The sequence below is a fragment of the Canis lupus genome, chromosome 33, assembly GCF_003254725.2.
Source record: "Canis lupus dingo isolate Sandy chromosome 33, ASM325472v2, whole genome shotgun sequence".
Classification (NCBI taxonomy): domain Eukaryota; kingdom Metazoa; phylum Chordata; class Mammalia; order Carnivora; family Canidae; genus Canis; species Canis lupus.
The window spans coordinates 28,526,735-28,549,805 of NC_064275.1; the positions used below are offsets into that span (position 1 = coordinate 28,526,735).

Here is a 23,071-nt window from a genome sequence, read left to right on the forward strand (position 1 = left end):
ATCTGAAGTCACTGGATAAACTTAGTACAAACGTGGAGATGACAGGGAGAATCATTGAACTTGAGGACAGAAAAACAGAACTTACCCAACGTGAACTATGAAAGAAACAAGAAAAAAAACCACCTAAATCTTGGGTAACTGTAGGTCAATAACAAAAGATCCAACATTCATATCACTGGAGTCTCAGAGATAAAGTAGAGAGAGGAGGTAAAACAGTATCTGAAGAAATGATGGCTGAAAACTTCTCAAATGTGGCAAATACAAACTTACAAATCCAAAAACCTGAGTAAACCCAAGACAGGATAAACACAAAGAAATTTACACTAAGATACACTATAATTAAATGTTCAAAATTAAAAACAAAAAAAACTTTGAAGGCAGCAGACAGAAACAACATACTACTTATAATAGAACAACAATGCAAATGACACCAGATCTCTCATCTGAAATCAGAAAGACCAAGAAAAGAGGCATATACTTTTTGAATACTGGAAAAATAAAGAACTGCCAACCAAGAATTCTATATCTAATGAAACTATTCTTCAGGAATTATTAAACATTTTTTTAAAGATTTTACTTATTTATTCATGAGAGACAGAGAGAAAAAGAGAGAGAGAGAGAGAGAGAGAGAGAGAGACAGGCAGAGGGAGAAGCAGGCTCCATGTAGGAAGCCCGACATGGAACTCCATCCCAGGTCTCCAGGGTCAGGCCCTGGGCCGAAGGCGGTGCTAAACCGCTGAGCCACCCAGGCTGCCCCGGAATTATTAAACATCTGTTTAACAATCCATTTAAGCTGCTACAACAAAATACTACAGAATGGGTGGCTTATACACAACACTAGTTTATTTCTCACAGTTCTGGAGGCTAGAATTCCCAGATCAGGATGTTGGTATAGTTGGGTGAGGCTCTCTTGCAGGTAACGGAATTCTCTTTGTATCCTCACAGGGCAGAAAAGGGCAAAGGAATTACTCTCTGGCTTCTTTTATAACAGCACCAATTCCAATCATGAGGGCCCCTCCCTCATGACCTCATCACCTCCCAAAGGCCCCAACTCCTAATAGAATTTCAGTGTATGAATTTTAGGGAAATGCATTCAGACCACAGCAAGGAACAAATAAACCATTTTTACAAAGCATTCCCAAAACAAGAAAAACTAGAAGAATGTGTCACTTGCAGCCATACTTATAAGGACTGGTTGAAGAAAACATTCCCAACAGGAAGAAAAGAACTATTGGTATACAACAGATTATCTTTTCCATCATTAGTTTTATAAATCATACTTGATGATTGAAACAAAAATTGCAACACCATTTCATACCTAAGACAATTATGTTTAAAACTTGAGAAGGTAAAGGGTAATATAGAAGTTTACACACATCTGTTGACGTTGTAATCTGCTGATATCAGCAGACGGTTATAAATCACCCTGGGTAATAACTACAACAACCACTGCAAAAACTACACCAAGACAGTCTCAAAAACATTGTAAGTAGATCTTCTACACATTATAAAAGATGGGATCCTAAAGAATGTTCCAATAATCTGCAGGAAGGCAAGAAAAGAGAAGCAAAAACCAAAAACCAAAACAAGCAAAAAAAAAAAAAAAATTGCAGCCATAAGTGATGACACATCAATAATCACCTTAAATGCAGATACCCTAAGTAAACTCATCAAAGACAGACTGGCAGAGCAGATTTTTTTAAATGGCCCAACTGTATGTTGCTAACAAGAAATCTGATAACATATGCTGAAAATAAAGTAATGAAAAAGCTGTAACAATACTTTTCAGAAAAGCACAGTGGCTATATTAAAACACAACCAACCAACAGAATATAAATGATATACAGTTGATCCTTGAACAAATCCCTCACCCAGACAAAAATCCATGCTTACCTTTGACTCCCTCCAAAACTTCACTACTAAAGCCTACTTGTTGACTAGAAGTCTTACTGGTAATATAAATAATACATCAACACAGAGTTTTTTATCTTACATGTAGTATATATTCCATTTTTACATAAAACTAGATAAAATGTTAGAGAAAATCATAAAGAAAACACACTTACAGTACTGTAAAAAATCCATATATAAGTAGACCAGCACAACCCAAGCCCATGTCATTCAAAGGTCAACTGTATACAGAATACCCTACCCAATGACAGCCTAACACACTTTTCAAGCACCCAGAGAACATTTACCAAGACAGACCATACCCTGAGCTACAAAACAAACCTCAACAAAATTTTTTTAAAAAACATTTTATTTACTTCTTCATGAGAGACACACAGAGAAAGGCAGAGACACAGGCAGAGTTTGGAGAAGCAGGCTCCCTGCAGGGAGCTTGATGCACAACTGGATCCCAGGACCCCGGGGTCACAACCTGAGCCAAAGGCAGCTTTTCAACCACTGAGCCACCCAGACGTCCCAACCTCAACCAATTTAAAAGAATTAAAATAATAGAGTGAATTCTGTGACCATAATGGACTTAAACTAGAAATCAGTAACAGAAAAACAACAGAAAAACCTCGTAACACACAGGAAAAAACCAAAACACTTCTAAAAAGTTGATACATCAAAGAGGAAATCTCAAAGAAAAATTTAATATACACAGATACATAAAAATGAATGAAAATAAAAACGTCAAAATTTGTGAAATGCAGCAAAGCATTAGTTTAAAGGAAATTCATAGCACTAACTGCTTACATTAGAAATGAAGATCTGGGATCCCTGGGTGGCGCAGCGGTTTGGCGCCTGCCTTTGGCCCAGGGTGCAATCCTGGAGACCTGGGATCAAATCCCACATCGGGCTCCTGGTGCATGGAGCCTGCTTCTCTCTCTGCCTGTGACTATAATTAATAAATAAATAAATAAATAAATAAATAAATAAATAAATAAATAAATAAAATATTAAAAAAAAAAAGAAATGAAGATCTCAAATCAATAACCTCATTACCTACCACAAGAAACTAAAAAAGGGGGGGGGGGACATAAACCCAAAGCATGCAGTAGGAAGGAAATAATAAAGAACAGAAAATGAATGCAACTGAAACAGGAAAATGGAGAAAATCAATGAAGCAAAAATTTTAGGTCCCTAATACGACTAACAAATAAAAACAGAAAAGATACAAATCACCAATATAAGGATTAAAAAGAATTATCATTGGGCCACCTGAGTGGCTGAGTCGGTTGAGTGCCCAATTCTTGGTTTCATCCGACTCTTGGTTTTGACTCAGGTCATGATCTTGGGTCATGGGATCTGGGATTAGACTCCATGCTGGGTGCAGAGCCTGCTTAAGGTTCTATCTCTTTCTCTTCTCTCTGGCCCTCCCTCCATGCACACATGTACTCTTTCTCTATCTCAAAAAAAAAAAAAAAAAAAAATTCCAAAACTGGTTTAACATCTGAAAATCAAGTAATATAAATAATACACCCTATCAACAGAATAGGACAAAACCTTTATCTTTTTGTAGATCATCTCAGCAGATGAAGAAAAATGTGACAAAAATCTAACCTCTTAACAATAAAAACTCCCAGGACATTAGGAATAGAAGAAAATTTCTTCAACCTGATAAAGGTCATCTATAAAAAAATCTAACAACATTATACCTAAGGGTGAAATAATTAATGCTTTCCCCCTACAATTGGAAACAAAATGTCTATTCTCTCTTCTTTGATTCAACACTGTACTAGACATTCTAACAAGGAAAATTAGGCAAGAAAATTAAATAAAATGCATTCACAATGAAAAGGAAGCAGTAAAATGCACCTCTATTTACAGATGACATGATCTTATATACATAAAATCCTAAAGAGTATACTGGGTGGCTCAGCAATTGAGCATCTGCCTTTGGCTCAGGGCGTGATCCTGGAGTCCCGGGATCAGGATCCAATCCCACATTGGGCTCCGGGCAGGGAGCCTGCTTCTCCCTCTGCCTAGGTCTGTGCCTCTCTCTCTCAGTGTTTCTCATGAAGAGATAAATAAAATCTTTAAAAAATAATAATAATACACTAAAAAACTACATTAATCAAGACTGTGGTACTAACAGAGGAACAAACATATAATATAGATCAGCACAACAGAAAATCCAAAACTAGACCAACAGATAATACAATTCAATGGAAGAAAGATAATCTTTCCAACAAATAGTGCTGGAACTACTGGACATCCATCAGCAAAAAAAAGTCTTGACCTAAAATCTCACAACTTTATATAAAAATTAACTCAAAATGGATCATGAATTTAATGTAAACGTAAAACTACACAACTTTAGATGAAAACACAGGAGACATCCTTCAGGACTTAAGGAAAAAGGTTCCTGGACGTGGAACCAAAAGCATGATCTATAAAAGAAACCAGACTTCATCAAAATTAAAAGCATTGCCCCTGTGAAAGAACTTGTGAAGAAGATGAAAAGATGAGCTGAGGACTGAGAAAATGTTTTGCACACCATGTCTGATAAAGTCTTATATCTAGAACATATAAAGAACTCTCAAAACTTACTAATAAAGAAATAAATGTATTTCAATTAGCAAATGAGAAAAAGGCATGAACAGACAACAAGTAAGTTCATATGAAGATGTTCAATATCATTAGCCATTAGGGAAATGCAAAATTAAAGCCACAATAAAGCATCACTATATACCTAATTAGAACAGCTAAAATAAAAAATAATGATAAAAACAAATGTTGGCAAGCATGCAGAATAAGTAGATCTTTCACACATGGCTGATGAGAATGTAAAATGGAACAGCCACTCTGGAAAAATAGTTTGGAACTTTCTTATAAAACTAAATTTGCCCTTGCCATATAACCTAAAAAGCTCACTCGAGCATTTATTTCAGACAACTGTTCACAAAATCCTGTACATGAATGCTCATGATCACTTTATTTCTCAGTAACAAAATAGTAAATATACCCAAAGTCCTTCAAAACATGAGTTTTGGGGGGGGAGGGGGGGAATCCCTGGGTGGCTCCGCGGTTTGGCGCCTCCTTTGGCCCAGGGCACGATCCTGGAGTCCTGGGATCGAGTCTCGCATTGGGCTCCATGCGTGGAGCCTGCTTCTCCCTCTGCCTGTGTCTCTGCCTCTCTCTCTCTCTCTCTATGTCTGTCATGAATAAATAAATAAAATCTTTTAAAAAATGAGTTTTGGTTCAATGAAGTATGTGTTAATATATCATTCTTGAAATAACAAAACTAAAGAGATGGAAAATAAGATTGCAAAGAGACAGAGAGAGGCTTTGGGGTGAGATGCAAACATAAAGGAGTAGCATGAGGGGTTTTCTTTGTGGAGATGAACAGTTCTGTATCCTCACTGTGGTGGTAGTTAAATGAACTTTTATACATGGGGGGAAATGCAGAGAACCACACAGGCACACAAATGAATTCAGGTTAAATAGTGCAAAATGAGTAAATCCGGCAGTTAATAGTAAGATTAATGTATCAATGTCAATTTCCTTGTTTTAATGTCTTACTAGAGCTTTATAAAATTTGTCACCACTGAGGGAAGCTGGGTAAAGGATACATAGGATTCTACTAATTTTGCAACTTCCTGTAAGTCTATAATTACTTCAAAATAAAGTTTTTTTTAACAAATAATATGAAAGGGGAGAAACTGGGTAGAGGTATAGATGAAACAAGAATGGCCATTAATTGCTAATTGTTGAAGCTAGTTATATGGAGGTTCACGATACTGTTTAATTTTTTATTTAAAATTTTCAATTTTAAAAAGTTAATGAAAATATAAAAAGGTCATATATCAAAATATTAACAGCAGCTTCTCCAGTTGATTTTTTCTTTTCATTAATACGGATTTCAATTTTTTTTCTATAAATTTTTTATTTAAAAGTTTTTAAAGAAATCTTTGTTTATAAGATCCTTTGTCGGGACACCCGGGTGGTTCAGTGGTTGAGCGTCTGCCTTTGGCTCAGGGTCGTGATCCTGGGGTCCTGGAATCAGGCTCCCCGCAGGAGCCTGCTTCTCCCTCTACCTATGTCTCTGACTCTCTGTGTCTCTCATGAATGAATAAATAAAATCTTTAAAATAATAATAATGAGGGATCCCTGGGTGGTGCAGCGGTTTGGCGCCTGCCTTCGGCCTGGGGCATGATCCTGGAGACCTGGGATCGAATCCCATGTCGGGCTCCCGGTGCACGGAGCTTGCTTCTCCCTCTGCCTATGTCTCTGCCTCTCTCTCTCTCTCTCTCTCTCTCTCTGTGTGACAATCATAAATAAATAAAAATTAAAAAATAAATAAATAAAAATAAAAAATAAAAAATAAAATAATAATAAGATCTCTTGTCATTTTACTCATTTCAAAAAAACACTACCAAAAAAAATTTTTAAACATAAAAAGAACCCACTGATACATATTCCTCTGACAATACACTGCTCAATTTAAAAATATTTCATCTAAATACTCAATTTATATTTCATCCAATTACATTTCACCTGAAAGTTCCAGTATCTTTTTCTACAATTAAACCAAAGGATCCTGCTAGAACAGATTGACAATTAGCACAATAACTCATAGTTATAGGCAACACTTCAAGACACCCAAAGATGATTCCACTTTGCAATGCTGCCTAAGAGATCATAATTAACTTTGAATTGTTTTAAAACTGTATTTGGTCCTTTTAAATTTTCCAAACACTTTTTTAAAAAGCAGATGCTGCCAAGTTTACAACAGTTACAAAACCATGCTGATGAATTCAACAAACACATGGGAATCTGAAAAAGTAACAATTCACTAACTACTGAGAGTCTCACCATGCAATTATTTTGTAATTCAATTATTTATACGTATTTGTATACCAAGCAGAAATGATCAATACTATTTCTCTCAGTACTAAAATTTTAATTAAATAAATTATAATAAAAACGAGAGACTTGAGCTCTGCTTTATCCATGAGAACGCGTATAGGTCACAATCTCTCTGAAACCCCATTTCCTAATGTACATACCAAGAGTTAAATTTGTTAATCTTGCAGCTCCCAAACCCCAAGTACTGATTACCTAAAATATATCCATAACCTTTGACCCGTGATCATTCTAATGACAACTTTGGAAAAAAGTTTATAACAATGTGATACAGAGATTTCAATCACATTATAAATAACTTTTATAAATTTAAATTATTTGGGAGAATGTTATTCTCAACCTGAAGTCAGGGTTTCCACCTGCTGGATACCAATAGAATCCCCCAGCACTGGCAACCAAAAATGTCTCTAGGGGTTGCCAAAATCACCCCTGGTGAAGAACTATCGTATTAAATTATTAAAAATGTCCAGGTTCTTTGGGAGATGGGAAGGAGGAAGAAGAAAGATGGGTTTTGTTTTTGTGATACAAGAGGAAAGGGATAAGAAAGGTTAGGAACGAACAAAACAAAAAAGCCCAACTGCAACTCCTATACTATGAAAAGGTACTGCTTCGGGGGATCCCAGGGTGGTTCAGAGTTTAGCCCCTGCCTTTGGCCCAGGGCCTGACCCTGGGGTCCCGGGATTGAGTCCTGCATGGGGCTCCCTGCATGGAGCCTGCTTCTCCCTCTGCCTGTGTCTCTGCCTCTGTCTCTCTCTGTGTCTCTCATGAATGAATGAACAAATAAATAAAATCTTAAAAGAAAGAAAAGGTACTGTTTCGTAAAAGGCACACCAAAACACCTGATAACCAAATATTGTTGTGCGAAGCTAATGCAGTAATAGGGAGAATAACAGTATATAAAGCTGAGAAGAAAATCCACAGGTATTCCGTCTCTACCTTTTCAGGCATCTTCAGTAAAAAAAAGAGCCAAAATTTTTTGAACCAGAGAGTAATGAACTTAACCTAATTCCTCTTCTCCCTAGCATTTGTGAGGCTGAACATTCACAAGTTACCTGCTATTCTCCAGCCAGAGAATACCCACGTGAAAAAGTTAATTACAATAAGCATCTATTTTAATCAAGTGTAAATGGGCTACAAACGCCGAGAAAGGTTAGCCTCGAGGAATATCCTAAGGTGCCTTTTGTAATTCAAAGAAAGGCCGAAGACCACGTGGAGAACTACCTTTAAACGTTGCAACAGAAAATCAAACGTTCACACATTCACTTTCCGGCTCTTTAATACTCACTACGAAATCAACTCCGCCTGCATTTTGCACCAAACAGAAAAATACCCAGTTTCCTCAGTCTATTCTCGGATAGGTCACCAGACTGGGAATGAGAGACCCAGAGTCTATTCCCGGTTGCAAAACAGACTGGTAATCTCAAGCAAATTATTCACCCAGGTTAAGGTCCTGCACCCGAATCATGCTGACAATCCTGAAAATCTGCCCAGAAACAAGCACCGCGGAACCCAGGGCTTCCTCCTGCACCAAGGGACAACTGCAAACGTATTTTTAGCTATATTAAATCTAAAAATCTGCATAGGATTTTATTTATAGCAACATTTAACATAGCTGAAATTTCACAACTGAGCGGTGCCTTTACCATTACCCCCTAGAAGATTAATGCTTTAAAAAAAAAAAATCACGCCGTGCCCAATTTTGCAAGACTCCCTCTATATGCAAACTACACAATCATAATTATGTAAAACCAAAAAAAAAAAAAAAAGCTGCTTTTAATGGACGGTCTGGGGACGAGGCTCCAACTGTTGCATTTCCGGAGCGCACCCCGCGGTGGTTCCCGACGCGGCAAGAAGTCCCGGGGGCGGGGCGGGGCGGGGGCGGCCGCCTTACCGCGGCTCGCGGGCCCCCCTCGCGGGCCCCCCTCCCGCTCCCGCCCCCGCTCCCGCTCCCGCCCCCGCTCGCCGTGCGAGTCCCGCCAAGGGCGCCGCGCCGGGCGGGGACCACGGGGACCACGGGGACCGCGAGCCCGAGCCGCCCGCAGAGCACGTGCGGGAAGGGGGCGGGGGGCGGGGGGCGTGAGGGACGCCGCGGCACGCGCCGGCCGCCAGCTCGCAGGGCCGCGACCCGGAAGGCGGGTGTCGCGAGGCTGCCCTGCCCGCGGAGCCCGACGTCCCTGCGCCCCCGCCCCCGCCCCCCGCACGCGGGCGCTCACGCACGCGCACACTCACAACAAAGGGAGCCGGCGAGCCGCGTGCGTGCGTGCGGCGGCGGGGCGCGGGGCGGCGGGGCGCGGGCCGGCCCCCCCCTCAGGCCAGCGCCTCCTCAGGCCGGCGCCCTCCTCCTCCTCCTCCTCCTCCTCCTCCTCCTCCTCCTCCTCCCCCGCCCCCGCCCCGGGAGGCCTCAGCCCCTCCCGCCCCGAACCACCGCCGGGGAGGCCGCGTCCCGCTAAGGCTCCTCACGGTAAGACACGACTCGGGAACTCTTGCTTAGCCCTTCCGCCCGATGCTCCACACCGTACCTCACTCGTCCTAAGTTTTCCCCTGCCTTCCGGTTTTTGACCTATGTCCCCCCCAAAAACACGATCTCCCCCAAACCGCCTCTCCAATGTTACTCTTCAAGTTCACTCTTCTGGTATAAACAAGCTTCCTCACGAATTCCTTCCATGACTTCTCCCACTGACCTACTCAAAACCTCTCCACAATGAACTTTTACAGTTTACATCAGCTCCCACCAAACCGACTCCTGGCTCTCTCAAAACTGCATTTCGTGGCGTTCCCTCATTCCCTCCGAGCTGATGCTCTCCAACTTAACACACAAATTTGCCCCAAACTGCCCTCAAATTTTGTGAACCAATTCCAGAGAGGCTACTAGTCCCTGAAAAATCCATTTCCCAAGCATATACCCCCAATAACCTGACAGTGATCTTTCCAAACATTCTCTACCACGCCAGTTACCACTCCCAACTCAAGACTACCATTTCCATTTCCCCAAATTATAGAATCTAATCAAATTAACACTCTATATCATTAAATGTATCTACACACGCAGGCGTGGATGTGTTGACACACACATAAAGGCCCCTACAAAACATCAAGTGTGTAGTTCATCCTAATCTCTGGGATACCGGCTCTTGTCAAATTTACAAGGAAAACTCCTTGATGCCAACTAAGATTTTCAGGCATCCAACCTCTATCTTGTGAAGTCACTTAATCTGTGAAATTAATACAATTACCAGTAAAACCGTCTCTCTCCATTTCCACTACAATCATGCCCAATACCTTCCTTAAGATATCCATCATTCATCTAATCCGCGAACCCACTCAGATATTCAGAATATACTCTCACTCAGAGGCCAAGCTATGTCAGAGGCAGGTCCTGGTAAACCACTCCAGACCAAATCAGGCAGGTTACAGCAAAAACATGAAATGGTCAAAGTGCCCTCCCTGGACTCTCTTAGGCTTTTCAAAGTTCCTGGTCTCCATAGGTCCTTCATCATTAACTTTGGTGACTGACTAAATGTAGAAGGGATGGAGGGGGAGAGTGATGAATGACCTAGGACTAGATTCTGGAAGGAATCCTGAAGCAAAGCTGCACTTAGGTGGAACAGCAGTAACATGTATTTTGTGTCTTGTCATATTTGTCTCACTACCACTAAATATGCTCTCTCTGAAACGTGCGTAACATCAAAAACAGGGAGGCCCAGAAAGTATTCTTTGTTCAGAGGGTGAAAGCATGACTTAATCACATAAGGAATATAATACAAACGCAAAGAGTTTAAAGAATACAGCATTGGGCCAGTGAATGGTTTAAAATGTCAGCTGCCAGGACCACAGCAAGGCACTGGTGGAGAATCTCAAAAACCACAGTTGGGTCAGCACTGAGAGTCAAGCCTTTGAAAGTACAAGGGAAAAGTTGACAGACAACAAAGTGATAAAAATGAACACTACTGCAGAAGTGGACAAGCAAAAGTTTGAGAGCAAAGACAAAGCCAAAAAATAAAGAGCCTGGTCCAGGTCTTAAATACCATCAATGGAAGATGATGAAGGCTTCAAGCACTGGGATTTAAAAACAAATCAAAACAAAACAGTTTAACTATATTTTGTTTTTGGAATTGGCAATACAGCTCCTTTAAACATGTTCAATCAATAATAACTACAAACAAGCCAGGGAAGCATGTTTAGAACTGTACATCTGGGACTTAACTTCTATATAGGTAGTAAGTGAAATGAGAAAACACAACCAGCCTCCTAAGAACACTAAGAAATATATGGGAACTTTCCAAAATGCTTGGAAATGCGCTCCTTCCCACTCTCCCACACCAGCCTCGGCCCTCTCGCTGGCTGTAGAAAATGGTGAAAGAAACCACTTCCTATGATGTTGGGGGGGGGGGGGGTCAAACCCAATGCCACCCAGGAGGAATTGAAAAAGGCTTATAGGAAATTGGCCTTGAGTACTACCCTGATAAAGAATCCAAATGAAGGAGAGAAGTTAAAACAGATTTCTCAAGCTTATGAAGTGCTCTCTGATGCAAAGAAAAGGAGGAGAAGAGGCAATTAAAGAAGGTGGAGTTGGTACTGGTTTTGGCTCCCCCATGGAGATCTTTGATATGTTTTTTGGAGGAGGAGGAAGGATGCAGAGAGAAAGGAGAGAGAAAAATGTTGTATGTCAGCTCTCAGCAACCTTAGAAGATTTATATAATAGTGCAGCAAGAAAACTAGCTCTGCAAAAGAATGTGATTTGCGATAAATGCGAAGGCCAAGGTGGTAAGAAAGGAGCAGTCGAATGTTGTCCCAATTGCCAATGTACTGGCATGCAAGTAAGAATTCATCAGATAGGACCTGGAATGGTTCACCAAATTCAGTCTGTGTGCATGGAGTGCCATGGGGAACGGATCAGTCCTAAAGATAGATGTAAAAGCTGCGACAGAAGGAAGATAGTTCGAGAGAAGAATCTAGTAGAAGTGCATATTGACAAAGGCATGAAAGATGGCCAGAAGACAACATTCCATGGTGAGGGAGACCAAGAACGAGGACCGGAACCAGGAGATATTATCATTGTTTTAGGTCAAAAGGACCATGCTATTTTTACTCGACCAGGAGAAGATCTTTTCATGTGTATGGATATACAGCTGGTTGAAGCCCTGTGTGGCTTTCAAAAGCCATTATCTACTCTTGACAATCGTCATCAACTCTCATCCAGGTCAGATTGTCAAGCATGGGGATATCAAGCATGTGCTAAACAAAGGCATGCCAATTTATCGTAGGCCATATGAGAAGGGTTGCTTCTTAATCATCGAATTTAAGGTAAACTTCCCTGAGAACGGCTTTCTCTCTCCTGATAAACTTTCTTTGCTGGAAAAACTCCTACCTGAGAGGAAGGAAGTAGAAGAGACTGATGAAATGGACAAGTAGCACTGGTGGACTTCGATCCCAATCAGGAAAGATGGTGCCATTACAATGGGGAAGCATGAGGATGATGATCATCATCCTAGGGGTGGTGTTCAGTGTCAGATCTCTTAATGGGACCAGTGAAGAATAACACTGCTGCTGGCATTTTATATGCAGTAGTGAATGAGTGAAGGACTATAAGGATGCTGAAGTACTTTCTACAACCTGAGCTTCCTCAACTCCTAAAACCTTCAGCCGCACTTCAGCCACCCACACACATAAAAAAAGGAAAATAGAAAAAAAAAAAAAAAAAAGGAAAATAGGTCATCAATTGGAAGTGCAATACCTAGGATTATCATTCAGAGACCTTCTTTTTTGTTGTTTTTTAAACCACAACTACTTTATAGTTCTACACCTGCTCCTTATATCCTTTTGGCTTCCCTAGTCTCCCTTCACAATTTAAATCTGTCCATCAGCCATTTACTACTCCCTTTCAGAATATCATGACCTTCCATTACATTGACCATGCACCTCCCCAATGACAATCTTCACCATCTGTTTTCTTTACATCCGCACACTGGGTGTCAAGTGCTACCAGAAAGCTATGAAATCTTCCATGGCTGATTCATTCTAAATGTAATTCTCTATTTCATTGACTAATCCAAGTCATTTTCATATTTAAATCTTTAATCCCATCAAAAACTCAATCTCTTCCATAAAATTCCTTCAAATCACACCTTCTCCACCTGTAATCAAATCCTCTTTACAGCTTCTAAAATGCTGTATCTTCATCCATCTGTTACTTCTTGCCTCTAGTTTTGGAAAAAGAGCTGTTGTTCCTCCTTCTTAAAATAAACTTAATACAATTCCTACATTCAATGTTTCCATATTCTCCCAACCCACTCAGTCCTTTACCTCCATGCACTGTGGTCTCTGAACTGCTTTCCTGAAGACCAAAAAACAATTGTATGTACCAAATCATATGACCCACCACCCAAGTCCTTATCCCCTCTCTGGCAAGGACATGTGAACGACCTCTTTTGTTTTATGTCACTGTACCACAGTATTCTACTGTAGTCTCTCTAGTTGCTGCTTCTGTCTCCAAGAAGCACTGGTCCTCTACTTAGGCCAAATAGTGGATATTTTCCCCAAGTTCTGTCCGGTAGCTTTCTCTAATTCTCTCCCCCTTCAGCGTCTCATCCCTTAACATTGCTTCTACATTTTCATTCCTCATATGGATATCCTCCCTCAGCTCCCAAAAATAACCTTTAAACCATCCCCCTCTGCTACAACCTAATGTATTCCTTAGGAACTGGAATATGTGATGATTTCTTTTTACCTGTATTCTTCAATCATTGCTTCAATTAATACCTTAATTATTAGTCCAAATAACTTTATTGCCATTATGACGCTACCAAATCCAGAATTAGTGGTAGCTTCAATTACCTAACTCGAGGTACATATTCCCAAGTCTCTACTGGACCTCCTTCCTCAGTTGAATCCGGTATTTCTAACTCTGGCTAAGTCAGTCCCCTTGCATACTTCCACTGGTGCCTCACACACTGGTCATGTGTCTTAAAACCAAAGTAATTATTCTTCCCCACCAAAATAGTTCTGCTAACTGATCCAATAATTTTTATTAATGGCACTACCATCCTCAGTTACCCAAGAAAAGCCCCAAAATTTTCCTTCTCTTTCTCTTTTCCTCTAGTTCCCCAAAAGCCACTTGCCATCAAACCTTCAATTCTTTCTTCTATATATCTCATTTCTTTTATTCCCACTACCACCACCAAAACTTAGGTTTTCAACACTTCACACTTCTGTCATAGCCTTTTGACTTGTCTCCTAGTCACGAGGTTCTCTTCATTGCAAAAACAAAACATAACGAAACAGGTCACCACATATGTCTTCTTAAATCACCTCATTTCCGCATCAAAAATCATCAATGGTTCCCCAATGCAAAGTTAAAAATCCTTAGACTTCCAAAAAATAGAAACTAGCCAACTCTCCAATAATCGTGAAATGAATAAATACACTGTGATATGTTCATAATAGAATCCCACAGAGAAATGAAAAAGAATGAACTACTGCTATATGCATCATGGATGAATCTCACAGACATATGCTGAGCATAAGAAACCAGACACAGATGTATGATACCACTAATAAGAAATTGAAAAACAAAACTACTCTGTTGTGATAGAGATCAGAATAGTACAGCTGACCCTAAACAATGCAGAGGTTGGGGAGCCAACTTCTCCCCACAGTGGTCAAAAATTCAGGCGTAATTTTTGACTCCCAAAAACTTTGCCAATAGCCTACTGTCGACCAGAAGCCTTACTGATAACTATAGATTAATACATATTTTGCATGTTATATGTAATATATACTGCATTCTTATAATAAAGAGAAGAAAATATTAAGAAAATCATAAAGAAAATACAGTACTATGCTGTAATTATCAAAAAAATTCCAGGGCAGCTCTGGTGGCTTAGCGGTTTAGCGCCGCCTTCAGCCCAGGGCATGATCCTGGAGACCCAGGATCAAGTCCCACATCAGGCTCCCTGCATGGAGCCTGCTTCTCCCTCTGCCTGTGTTTCTGCCTCTCTGTCTGCCTGTCTCTCATGAATAAATAAATAAAATCTTAAAAAAAAAAAAAAAATTCCACTTGTAAGTAGACCTGTACAATTCAAACCCATGTTGTTCAAGGGTCACTATAGTTACTTTTCATTGAGCGGGACATCAACTTAGAAGTGACAAACGAGAGAGCCTTCCCAGGTGTTGGAAATGTTGAACTGGATGGCGGTTACATAAAGGTCTACCTACAAAAACTCACTGTCTTGTAACCTTAGGATTTCAGCACTTTATGTAAATAAGGTTGTAACTCAATAAATATTTAAAAACCCATTTAGACTAGATTGTGATGTTTCCTCTACTTTACAGCCTTATTTCCCTCCATTCATAACATGAACCCTAAATTCCAGCTCATCTAGACCACCAAACCCTAAAAGCATCCGCAACTTTTCTGTCACTCATTATCACACTCCCTCTTTTTGGAATACCAACCCTCACCACTTGCCTGCTATAATCCTTTAAGGCCTAAGCTACACACCAACTCCTCTCCAAAGTCGAACCTGCCATAGGTACTTCTGTCATGGACAGATGTGTACACATTTTTGTCCCTGGATAAACTCCTGAAGAAAATGATGTCATTTATAAACATATATCCTTCACAATGCCTACCATGGAACCTTGTGCACAGTATATACAAAAATATTCCCTGAAGAAATTATTGCAATCCCGCAAAAGCACCCTTCAATCTCACCCCTCCTTCTCAAACCAATCCATTACTGTCTCCATTTGCAAATCACTCCTCTGTTTACGTATTTAATCATTCAACAAATAATTGAGGACCTGCTATATGCAATAAACTTTAACTTCCCACTCAAACATCCCCCACTAACCTACCCCAACCTATATTCCATTTTCAGTTGCTGCCTTTTGAATCTTACCACAGCTCTAAATTTCCAGTCATCCTCCCCTCCGCTCACCGTCCAATCACATTCTCCCCCCTCATTTCTAGTCCTACTGCTATCAAACAAATTCAAGCCCTTAAGTTTCTCCAGTGGCCTCCTAACTGCGTTTCTCACCCCCCTCAATCTTACTATACCACCACACTGCCGCCAATCTCCCCTGTACAGTACAGCTATCATCAGATGAAGGTATTTAATATACAGGCTTTTATTCCATTCTCTACTCAAAAAAGTTGAGTAGCTATACGTTAATGATACATGAACGTACTTTAATCCTACGTTAGCATACTTTAATCCTCAAATCGTCACCATAACCCTTGCCAGAAGGTATAATAATTATCAATTTCTTGATGAGAAAGTGGAGTCTCAAAAGGAAGTAATTCTCTCCATAATAATAGCACAGGTAAAACAGAAGGGCCAAGACTACAACCTAGCCTGTTTGCTTACTAAGCACAACATCAGATCAAATACAAACTACTTGGCTTAGCTTCCAAGGCCATCCATTTCCTACCCAACCCCACTGACTCTTCCTACCTTTTATCATATTATGGCCTATTCACGAACTCTGTGTTCCAAGCTATAAGTTGTGATCAATTGTTTAGTCATGAAATCAGTGTGTGAGCGACAGCCACCTTTTTTTATTTTTTACTTTTTTGCCAAACAGAGCAGAATGGGAAACATACGCGTGCATCCAGCATGGTAAGGGATATGGTTATTGAAGCTTTTTGTTTTATACATACACATATTCATACATGCATTTTATTAGCTGAAGATGTGGATCATGGTAAAAAAAAAAAAAAAAAGTTAAACACTAACTCACTATTTCCCATAAATCCTTGGCTTTCTCACCTCTAAGTCTTTGTTTTTGCTAATCCCTCAGACTGGAATGCTCACTTTCCAGATATTTCTACCAGCCAGAATCCTATCCATCTCTTCAAAGACTAGCTAAAATACCACTTGCATGCCATTAAATGTAGTCCCAGGTTTTCCCCTAGTCAAATGTTTTTTCCTACCTTTTAACTTGAGTAACATCGTTTTCCTTCTATGTTGATCATAGTGGAGTTATTTGTGCACAAGTCCAGCTCCACTACTAGACTATAAATCCCAAAGGATTTATTCCTGACTACACTGAACAATGCTTTTACATATAGCAAATGTTCATTATCTGTTGACTGAACTCACCCCATCATTTTCTGAAAACTGTTACAAATCCACATCATAAATAAATTCTGCTACATTCTAAACTCCTGTTTATTCTTATCCTTCAAATTGTCTTACCATCTTCCTCCCAAAAATAACCATTTCAAGTAATCCTTTACACTTTCAATCTTCTTTGCTTTGCACTAAACATAAGCTATCATATATCAATAATCTTGTTCTTCTTTCATAATCATACTTTCCGTGGGATAACACCTTTCCTTCTCCATCTGGTTATCCTCCACTTTATTCCTAGTTTTCTAGCATTCATAATAATAGACCTTATATTTTTTAAACAGATTCTTCTTTCATTTTCTCTTCAACTAGACTTCCTCAATTATTTCAACTCATATTATAGCATACATTTATCTGTCAGCCCCATTAAATCCTTTGCAGAAAAAAGGCAGGTTATGAATAAATAAACTGAAACTATCAGAAACATAGATCATTTAGAGCTCCTGAATTATCTGATATTTTCTCATTCATTCAACAAGCATGTGTCTACTAGACATATGCCCTCAATTCTCTGACTATTCTATTCTGTAATTCAGAAAGCAGATTTGAGAAAAGCACGCAGGAAAATGCCAGGATAGCAGAGCCAAGTTGACTCATGCTCTTCACTCACAGAGACCAAGTAATTTGTGGGGTACAGGCTCATAAAAGGAAAAACTAAAAGTTACACTAGACATAGATGGAAACAGACCCCCTCCCTTCGTTGTTCCAGGGAGCTCAAAATCTACCCAGCAAAGGAGAATTTGAAGAGGAACAAACCAGTAGGAGTAGCTAAAATGAAATAGGCAGAAAGCATTTAGACAAAAATAGATCCAGACTCTAGGTTCATTCTAGGGCTGCAAGAGAAATTTGGAGCAATTTAGTTCCTCTCCTGAGATCCCTAAGGAATCCTTTCAGATATCTAGCTAAAGTATGGTACACTTAAATCCTTTCCCCAAACCTCAGCCAATATTCATTTCTCCATTCCCTGAACTCCTACAGCATTTACTGTCCATAAAACTCATTTGGGATCTTAACCATAAACCATCCTGTTCACAGTAATCAAAGTGTTTGTTAACAAATAAACCCAGAATTTATTTACATATTAAACTCAGTGAGACCCTCTGGGAGGTACCACTAGCCTATTTATTCACTCTAACCATCCAACCATCTGATGCACTTCACCAACATTTATTCGATGTTTGACTACCTACAAGTGAAACGAACACCACTGCTCAACATATTTCCAACTTCCTCTCAGAGTGTTTTCCAAAATCAGTTAAGTCAACCAAGAAAACCATTCCTATTTCTGTGACTAGCTGAATTTAAACCAAAACTATTCTTTATTCACTCTATTTGCTATTGATAGATCTTCAGCATTTTTTTTTTTTTTTTTTTTTTAGGACTTTAGTTATTTATTTGAGAGAGAGTGAATGAGAAAAGAGAGAACACAGGCCTGGAGAAAGGGAGAGGCAGAGGGAGGAGCAGACTCCCCACTGACCAGGAAGTCCCTGTGGGACTCCATTCCAGGGTCTGAGCTGAACCCACTGAGCCACCCAGGGTCCGATCTTCAGCATTTCTAAAAATCAAATCTTTCAGACTAAAAAGATTTGTCACCAATGAGACTATTCAGTGTAACATTATGCCTCCTATTATTTATAACTGTGCCGTTCTGAAGGGATAATGAACTCTGAGGGTAGGGACCATGTTTAACCCACCTTTACAAGTCCAGTCCCCCCACAACACACAACAGGCACTAAATAGATAAATTCATAGAAGGTGCTAGAGGCTCAGAAGGGAATTCAGAAAAAGTGATCCAAAAAAGTTCTGAATGCTACTAGTAAAAATGACTACCAAAATACATAAATTCTCCTCTGGAGGCATACTTTTGATTTGTTTTTTTTTTTTAAATCAACTTTTTGAAATCTTACACTATTACTAAATTACTTCATAACTGTCTTTCTCCGCCTAAAAGAATAAAAATACTATAAATTCCTTAAGGGAAGAAATTTCACCTAACAGTTTTTTATTATCATGCCAAAAATGAATTAAATCAGACATATTCTTAAAACAGCTAAGTCTCTAAGCAGTCATTTAGGTAAGAAAATCCAAATTAAACCAGTCACCAACTCCAGATCCAGATTTCAAATTTACTTCAGATTGGTGTGCCTGGGTGGCTCAGTCAGTTAAGTAAGTGTCCAACTCTTGATTTCCACTTAGGTCGTGATCTCAGGGTCATAAGACTGAGCCCTGTGTGAAGCCTGTTTAAGATTATCTCTGGGGCGTGGGCGCCTGGGTGGCTCAGTCAGTTAAGCATCTGCCTTCAGCTCAGGTCAAGATCCCAGGAGTCCAGGGCTCCCTGCTCAGTGGAGAGTCTGCTTCTGCTCCTCCCTCTACTCCCACATTCCTTCCTTCCCTCTCCCTCCCTCTCTCCCTCTCATCTCTCCCTCATCTTCCCCCCACCTCCTTCGCAGGTATGCACATGCATTCATTCTCTCTCTCAAATAAATAAATAAATAAATAAATAAATAAAATCTCTTTTTTTTTTAGAAAAAGATTCTCTCCCTTCCCTCCCCGCCATGCTCTCTCTCAAAAATAATAACAATAATAATAATTTACTCAGCTTAAACTAGCCTCAGATCAGACAAGAATCTTTGGTCCCACCCCTTCAATGTTTCAGCAGGATTTTTCCAGTCCCATTCTAATCCATTCTCTCTTCTTCCCTTAAATCTAAAGGCTTCAGCAGTCAGCTATCCCCTTTGTCCCTCACTCTCTCAAACACACAACACACACACAATTTCGTCTACAGTACTCCCATGGTACTTAGCAATTTGACACAGTCCCATTATTTTAACTAACAGTGAACACTACTTTCTATCAGTCATTCAACAGGTATTTAATATAAGCACTTAAAAATCAAACTGTTGTGAGTTTCCCCATAGATAAAAGAAAGTCTGGGCTCCAGGGTAGGTTAGTAGCCCTTTCAAAACAAGGAGAGAATAATTCCCATAAGCAAATACAAGATTTAGCAGTATATAATCTGCATGTGAATGCTGTTCTTATCCAAAGTAAGGATTCTCCAGAGGTGAGGTTACTTAAACAAGACTTCTGAAAAGGGGAGCAAGTTTTCTTTCTATTCTCCCCATCTGTCGACAGACTTATTTTGTTGGTGACGTTAAACCTCACACCTAAATTTCAAAAATCGGTATTTTATGAATCAACCCTAAAATATGAGCAGCATACTTTCTTCCACCATTATTCCCACCATATTAGTGACTTAAATATGCAAATTTCCTTGTAACTGCCACAAACCTCAGTCTCACCACTGTAATTTTAAATCTCTTTCACATCAACTATATCCAAATGTCCTCAGAATCCTTCACCCTTTCTTTAGCCTCCTACAAAATTATCACCACCTCCATCATACCCTGACCTTCATCCTCTTCCCCCTTTTATCACATTTCCCCATCCCTCCCTCCCTCCCTCCCTCCCTCCACAAAAAAGGAAACACATTATCCACACCAATTTATTCCTTCCTAAAAACTCCTGTAATAATTGCCACAGAAGCCTGGAAAGAACAATCAAGGGTCATTTTAATCCATTCCCAGATTCCCCACTCTAAAACTCTCCAGAAGACCGTCAAAGAACACTGCACAGTCGACCTGTAACTAATTCCAAGATGAACAACTATCATTGCCGAGCAACTCCTCCTCAGATCTGTAACCAGGAACCCTTATGCGGCAAAGATGTTGTTTCCCACAACCCAATGTTTCTTACAGGTCCATCCCTTAAACTTCACTTTACCTTCTCACCCAGTCTATTTCCAGTCAAATTTTAAATGCTCTCTCTTTAAGCACATTATCTAAAGATGTAAAGAGAGCTAATAAAAAAGGTAAAATAATAACCATCAAAGGCTTGAAAGGAGGAAAATGGGGATAACAACGCCAGCGACACAAATCCTTTCCATTCATAGAAGTCTTCTGACTCCACAATGTCATTTTGATCAATCGAGAAATAACAGTACACGCACATTACCCGCAGACCTGAGGAAAAGCATGATAAGAACTACAAAAATTAAGTAGTAGCCTCTGGAAAGTGGGACCACAATAGACGGGTGAGACAGGGGCTACTGCTTTTCATTATAAGCTCCCTCAGGACAATTTTACTTTTTAATTATGTATGTATATTATTTCATGCAATTTAAAAGGGAATAAAAATAATAATGACATGCTATACTTAAGTCTGTTAAACTTCAAACATTAAGTGATAATATACAGTGCAGGTGAGGGGAAAGAAAACAGACCCTCTCATTCTGTGATGACAATAAAAGTGGTTATATCCTACTATATAATATGCTGAAGCCCTTGAAGAGAGTAAACCTAAATGTACTGACAAAAGTTTTCCAAATAAAAAAAAAAAAATCTTGGATTATTTCCATTAAAATTTTTTTAATAAAAGCCCCTCTCATCTCTAATGCTACATTCTCAACCTCCTTTAGATACATTTGCTAAACAAACGAATCACTGAATTTTCCCATCCCTGTCCCAAATTTCTTTCCATCTTTCCCATTAGTCCCTCCACCCTCTATCTACTTCCAGAAAATGATTTTTTTCATACCACCTTCCCCTCAGTTGAATTAATATCACAGTGTAATGTGTGGTCTTTCTTAATAATAAAAAGTGAATGATTTTTCGGGTAGATCTTAAAAGAGTACGGGTCTAGCCTCTATTTGCCTCTTGAAAATCTGGTCTGGTGGAAGCTCAGCAAATCCAAGAGGCCCTGGTTCAGTTCCTGATGTGGAAATGCTAATACTCCCTGTAACCTGGCTCTAGAATCGTGCAGTCTCTTCAGGTTCCCCTAGACCTCGAGACAACCAGTCCTGACCTCCTTGCAACCCAAGACCCACACAGATATTCTAGATCCTCCACTCTGCAGGCTGATGCATTTTCCTGAACACCACAATGCCCGCCTCAGTGAGAGTACACATTCAGGAGCCGTGAATGGCAGAAGGTCTCCCACCGGCCTCGGAGTTAGGGAACCAATCCATTCGGACTAATCTGAGCTCCAAATGCAGCCTCCAAAGAAAGGCCACCGTGCACCGACCCCCCCCACCCCACCCCCCTCCTCCACCACCACCACCACCACCACCACCACCATTAATTACAAGCCTGGGTACTGCGACCCAGGGCGGATAATATGGCATCAGTTCTCCTGGACCAGATAAGCTGAAGAAGAAAACCGCCAAGTCAAGTAATTTCCATTCCAGCGTTCCCGTTCACCCGGCCTCTAGCAGATGACAATACTTCCAAATTCGCTAAAATCTAAACTCCTCGCTCAGGGAGGGAATCCCCTGCAGGCCAGGCGTCTCCTTACCGTCTGTTTCAGGAATTCTCCCGGTCACCGGCGGCGCAGGTCTGCGAGGTCCCAGACCAAGACCTACGGGCTCACGTCTGATGGTCAGTGACCCCCGAGCACTGCGGGGCCGCAACTTACCAGGTGTCACCTACGGGGGAGCCCCAACAGGTCCAGAGCTAGGCCGCCCTGGCCCGTCTGGGGACGTCCTGGGTCCCCGGGCCAACCTCTGTTAATCCCAGCACTACATCTGTCTACGCTATCAGGCACTCTCCGCATAGTCTCCGGCGCCGAGCACTTCCTCTGGCTTCAATCGCGGTCCTCTCTATGCGCGGAAACTCCTGGGGTCGCCTCCTTCCCTCGCCTCGCGAGCGCCTCGGCTCCTTGCAGGGCGGCAGGCCCGCCGCGGCCGCACAATGAGCGCCCCCGGGCTCCCCGGGGCACCGTCCGCGCCCGCCGCGGCCCGCGGCCCCCGCCCCCGCCCCCCGCGCCCCGCGCCCCGCGCCCCGGGGCACGCTCGGGCTGCACGGCCGCTGCGGCCTGCGGCGCGGAGGGCGCGGAGGGCGCTGCACCAGGCGCGGCGGCCCAGGCCGGCGGCGGCCCCCGGCCCTGCACACCCACGCCCGCAGCCTCGCGCCCCGGCCCGGCCGCCGCGCCGCCCCCCGCCGCCCCCGCCGCCGCCCGCCGCCCCCCGCCGCCCCGGGCCTGGCCGCCCCCCGCCGCGCCCCGCCGCCCCGGCCCGGCCGCCCCCTCCCCTCCCCTCCCCTTCCCCTCCCCTCCCTCCCCCGCCCGGG

General features: G+C 41.3%; 1 protein-coding gene and 1 pseudogene across 4 annotated transcripts in view; one reads left to right on the forward strand and one right to left on the reverse strand.

Annotated features, from left to right (window-relative positions):
• ZNF148 (zinc finger protein 148) overlaps window positions 1-23,071 on the reverse strand; it is a 120,090-nt gene that overhangs the window by 96,768 nt on the left and 251 nt on the right. The window contains exon 1 of one of the 4 annotated variants that reach the window (XM_035709882.2): window positions 22,419-22,688. The exons of 1 other annotated variant lie outside the window; for it this stretch is intronic. The gene's annotated coding sequence lies outside the window, so the exon portion shown is untranslated. Of the gene's footprint in view, window positions 1-2,703; window positions 4,978-22,298; window positions 22,689-23,071 lie in introns of those variants that run through there. 2 more of the 4 variants (XM_025474674.3, XM_049105127.1) reach the window with 2 other exon arrangements.
• LOC125754216 (dnaJ homolog subfamily A member 1-like) lies at window positions 9,292-18,326 on the forward strand (annotated as a pseudogene).